Source organism: Agrilus planipennis, unplaced genomic scaffold, assembly GCF_000699045.2.
Source record: "Agrilus planipennis isolate EAB-ADULT unplaced genomic scaffold, Apla_2.0 scaffold280, whole genome shotgun sequence".
NCBI classification, from domain to species: domain Eukaryota; kingdom Metazoa; phylum Arthropoda; class Insecta; order Coleoptera; family Buprestidae; genus Agrilus; species Agrilus planipennis.
This window is the reverse complement of record NW_020438973.1, coordinates 336,514-342,449: the sequence shown is the minus strand read 5'-3', so window position 1 is coordinate 342,449 and position 5,936 is coordinate 336,514.

Genomic DNA, 5,936 nt, shown 5'->3' with positions numbered 1-5,936 from the left:
ATGAATAAAACTAATATGAATCACCAAGCTGGTGACATTCATTGTTACCAACCTGAGATCCCTGACTTCACGAGTCTCCGTACGGAGCGCTGTGTCGTCATGGAGCAAAGAGGTAGTTGTAGAGTGTACTGAGGTTATGTGTGTGTTTACTTGTATGAGTGTAATCCCCACATGGTTCGTGGCGCTACGCGATCTCGTGACCAGTAATATAACTACTCCCAGGGCGCCAGCTCCTGGTATTGTTTAAAGTTGTTTCCCAAATTTATATTATTATGAGAAATGTTTTTATCGGTAAGTCGAGTTCTTAAATTTATTGATTCGACTCCTAAATGTCGAAATTTTGCTCTCTTTGCACTGCAATATTTTTTGGCGAAGATCTTGCTTCAAAATCCTTCATGGTATGGAAATCCATTATTAAGTTATTAAATTAAAACACAGCTCACACGCTGTTCGTATATGATCACCAGTCAGCGCAACTTCTCCAGAGACACATGCCAGTACAAGTACTTAGATTGGACAATATAATATAAAAGGATAAAATCACGGGCTATGCTATCTTCATCTAACGGTAGTATATTCACTGTTTCCACAGAAAACGTACGAAGCAACGAAATCAATTGTATTACAGAATAGCACTTAACTATGGCAATGTTTATTTTGTAGGCTTAAATGTTATTGCTTGTTGTAACGTTGCTTGTTGGGCAGGTACCCACGCCAGCTTTCAGCAACCCCACTTTTAACATTAATATCAACCGTTTTTGTTTATGAAGTATTAGCGACAGTGTACCGTTATAACCAACCAATGCAGTTACAGCGTTTATTTATTTTGTGTACTGTTTGCTTAGTGTTGCAAGTTTTAAGTTAAAAGTGCTATTTTGAAGCCAAAAAAATTATTAAACTTCCGCACCCGCTTTCGTTTCCGCATCCGTAAAAATTTACTATTTAATTTTGTTTCCGTTATGATACTTCCGTTGCATCACTGTTTAACAGCTAACTGAAACAAGGTTGTCAGTCTTATAGAAAGGATACCGGCTCTTTAATTTATTGCAACCCCCCTTAAATTGTTTATTTTCGAATTTATGACTTGTTATTTTTTGGCGGATATTCTATTTTTATTTCTATCAGATATTATATAGGGTCAGTACCTGTTTTGGTCCATGTAGTGGAATTCTCAGCTTTGAGACGCGTAAAAAGTGTTCTCGAAGTCTAAAATTATGTCGCAATTTATTGCTAATATGTCCTATTTTAATTGTTATTTAATCGTTAGCTCATTACTTATAATGTTGGTTTCCAGATGTTGTTTCACTTGAATAAAAAGTGTTAACCGTAACTATACGACTTTTTCCAGTTTTTGTCCACAAAAGTTAGGATTCGTCTAGGTTCGTAGCTGTTTTTCACTATCTTGAATAAATAGAAAATTGTGACTGAAAAAAGAATAATAAAATAACACAGATTGTAACTTTTAACACATTATGAAAACATTCCTTTACATTTTTAATACTACACTGCTCACATTTGAAGAAACTGGATTCCCTGATTTTAACCACGTCTTATTGATGAAATCCCCGTGACGGATATTGGAGGCGTCAAAAGTGTTCGACGATTCGTCTCCCATCACAAAGGACATCTTCAGGAACGTTGTCACAGTGACTTAGTCGTTTCCAAGCTGTGTCAAGGTGATACCCATTTTTCCTATTGAGATTGTTCGGTTGTTTGTGGATCACATGTGCTTTCTTAATGACCTTGGGAAAGAAGTGGCCCTCATTAACTAGTATGCTTGTCTAGCCGAATTAGATGTCGTACCCTGTGATCCAAACATGTTTTTTGAAGGCTAATTTGGTGTATTGTTTTACCGATTCAAACTCCAACGAAGCAACATCTTTCACTCCGGCAAGCTCGTTTAGGACAAGTGTTGAAGATTGCCTTCATTCTGCATAATTTGGCCGATTTTGTCCGTAACCCCTTAAATGAATGGCAGATATGCTATGGACCTTGGTTTTTCTTCGGTGGTCATGAGTGCTGTTCTGCGAGGTTGTCTATAATTCCATATTGTGCGATTCACATCACTCCTCCGGTATCCATTCAAGATAAGTGGGTCAGTTACAAAACGAAAATGTCATCCAGGTATCTGAACCAGAATTTTGGTTTTAAAGGTATACTTTCCAGAATTTCCTGCTCGAAGGATTTCATAACGTGTTGGACGCAACTGGAAACAAAGGAGATGTCATAGCTGCGCCTTCCTGAGGCAGGCGTCTGTCATCGAAGCTTACGAGGTCATCAGTGACGACCTAAAGGTGCTACATTCGTTCTATGAAATGTGCGGAGTTCTTGATATGAGACTCTTCCTACGAAGGGTGTCAGTTATTTAAATGTGAATTTAATTTGACAAACTTATATGCTAGTGGCCAAATGGTCCTAACTATTGGCCGAAGTGGTTTGACTAATGGATTTTTGAAAGTCCGTACTCCGTCGGGGTGCTAGTGAGTTGCTCGGTTTACGATGGTGTCTGAGGTCTTAGTAGTGACGATTCCTTGTACGTACTAGTGTCGAACAGCCCTTGTATTTCTTCACGTATTTGCTCTAACTGAGAACTACTGTGATGTCCTTTTCTGCTGGTAGGATGACGTTTTTTTTTTGTTCCTTCGTGGTTCCTTAACGACCAATCCTTAGAGATATTGGATTTAGGGAGTGCACTCTTGGTGATGATCCTGTCTGTTTCACTTCTTAGCGGGGTTGGTTGTGTTTGCTGGAAGTTTACAGACCGCTGATTCCAGCTCACTAAGTATGGATTTCTTGGGTAGAGTTGCAGGTGTCGGAGCGATATTGGGGCCCCCTTTCCGAAATCAAATGGTCCGCAGCTGATAAAGTGCCCGTGGTGTTGATGACCGAAACCATCCTGTTTTTCGGTTTGTAGCTACATTTTCTTTGTTGGACTTGCTGGTCTAAGTATTGGTTATTAGGTTATCAGTGGTTGCGGAGAAATCGAAGTTCGGTCCACAAGGTCGAAATATCCTATGCTTAATTTGAGTAATTTGCTCGGGTTGTCATCCAAATCGCGTTTTATCCTTGTGATTTCTTCACGAACGAAAACCAGTGCCGCCTTGTAGATGATATGCCACACCAACAGATATCCCAATGTCAACTCTAATAATCCCGCGCAGAAATATTTAGTCAGTAATCAACTTCTTGGTACATACAGCCTTCTTTATTTGCGAACTTGATTACTGACTGTTTCTGCACCGGATGATTGCTGGAGTTGAGATATCTGTTGGTGTATCATACCATCCACAAAATGGAGCTGGCGTTGATTCGTAATAAAATGGCACGGACAAGACGGGATTTGGATGACAACAGTGAAGAGTTACTCAATGTAACCTAATAACCAATAATTAGACCAGGAAGTTTGAAAATTCGGCCAACAAAGAAAAAGTAAGCCACAAACCGAAAAACAAGATGGTCTCGGTCATCAACACCACGGGCACTCTATCAGCTGCGGACCCTTTGATTTTGGAAAGGGGCTCTAACACCTGCAACTCTACCCAAGAAATCCACACTTGGTGAGCTGGAATCAGCGGTCTGTAAACTTCCAGCAAACACAACCAACCCGCATAGGAGTGAAACAAACAGGATCATAACCAAGAGTGCACTCCCCAAATCCAATGTCTCGAAGGACTGCTCATTAACGACCCACGAAGGAACAAAAAAAAACGTCATCCTACCAGCAGAAAAAGACATCACAGTAGTTCCCAGTTAGAGCGAATACTTGAAGAAGTACAAGGGCTGCTCGACACTACAACGCACAAGGAATCGTCAGTACCAGAAAACCTCAGACACGATCTTAAGCCGAGCAACTCACCAGCACAGCGACGGAGTACGGACTTTCAAAAATCCGTGTCAGAAAATCCACTTCGATCAATATTTAGGACCATTTGGCCACCAGCATATAAGTTGATCAAATTAAATTCACATTTAAATAACTGACACCCTTCGTAGGAAGAGTCTCACATCAAGAACTCCGCACATTTCATAGAACGCATGTACCACCTTTAGGTCGTCTCCGATTACCTCCTCGTAAGCTTCGATATCGAGGAGTTTGCATATATTCCCTATCCAGTGAGACGATCAGTAACATAAGAATGGTAAAAGCGGATGGGCATAACAAGGATATATAATACATGACAGACGCCTGCCTCAGGAAGGCGCAGCTATGACATCTCCTTTGTTTCCAGTTGCACCCAACACTTCGAACAGGAAATTCTGGAATGTATTTCTTTAAAACCAAACAGTGGTTGAGATACGCAGATGACATTTTAATTTTGTCACTGACCCACTTATTTGGAATGGGTACCGAAGAAGTGAAGTGAATCGCACAATATGGAATTATCGACAACCTCACAGAACAGCATTCATCACCACCGAAGAAGAGCCAAGTCCACAGCATATCTACTGTTTACAAAAGAGTCGCCAACCAAATCGGTCGAATTCCGCATAAGGAAGGAGTCAAGCCAATCTTCAGCACTTGTGCTAAACGTAAGGACCATCTAATTCGATCAGACAAAGATGCCAGCAAGAAGGAGCTACTACTTCCCCAAGGTCATCAAGAAAACACTTGAGATCCAGAAACACCTGAACAATTTCAACAGGAAATATAGGTTATCGCCTCGACACAGCTTGTAAACCTATTTAGGCAGTTGCCAGAATATTCCGAGCTAGTTCAGCACCAGTTTTGGAGATTCTGCATCTATAACGTAAGAATTCTGAAAGCGTCCCTTGTGATTGGAGACTCAACGTCGACGCCATCATGATTCGTTATGGGGTTTCATCTATAAAACACGGTTGAAATCATTTGTAAGATGTCTGTCTGTGCAATGAACCAAGTATGGGCAAGGGGCGGCATCGTCCGTTGTAAAGTGCGACGTGGTATAAGAAAATTCGCATAAATACCTTCGGCCATTTTTCAGATAAATAACTAGATAAAGTTCGATGTAAATTAAAACTATTGAGGGGTGTTACGCTTTGTTCAAAACATTTGAGGGTTTGGCTAGTTTGTGACAATTTTTAGAGAAACAGGTAATATTTCAGATAAAGATGGATGAAAAACTATCTTCCACAGGTTTACTAAATTTTGCATTTTCGTTCGTGTGGTAAATTTTTCGTCTTGCCTGTATATCTCTAATCCAACCAATCGTGTGTTCTTTTATTAGATGGAATCATCTAAAACAAAATTCACAATATTTTTATCATCATTTTCATCATCTGAAATTAATACGTCATTTCGAACTTGATACGTTTTTTGCTTGTTGTATTCGATGAAATGGGATAATTTTATTTGCATATATAATATAATATAGATTGAGTGGTTTTTCGACTTTTAGAGTTGAGGTGCACCCGTTTTCAGTTTTCACCCATAAGTTCATAACTTTTTTATTCATACAACATAAACAATCGACCGATGAAAACTATACATATAAAAGTCAACAAATAAATAAAATGTTTTACTGATTCAATGAATAATTACAAATATTCTTTAATTATTTCCGTTTTCGTCCAGCTGATAGAACACTGAACTTCTTGTGTTTTTGGTTTCATTATTGAATTAATTTTTTTGAAGGGCGGACAAATAAAACTTTTTCCTGGACAAACGTGGACTAACAATGGACAGATAAACTTGGTAAATGATTTTTGAAAATTTACATTTGGGAGTGCCTACTTAATCATGCTGAGCATATCGTTGATAATTGAGTATCTTGTTAGTAATTCAAGTCTCTCGAAGTTTTCGTTTCTCAGGTACGAGGGTGGATTGATAAGTTTCCGGCCTAACCAAGAGATGACGCCACTAGGCCTACCTTGAGGTGACATTCTATAGTACCATCCTTGGATAGCTTGTAGCTATAGTTTCAGCCCGATCTCCTTGCTAGTGTAGGTTTGACAGCACG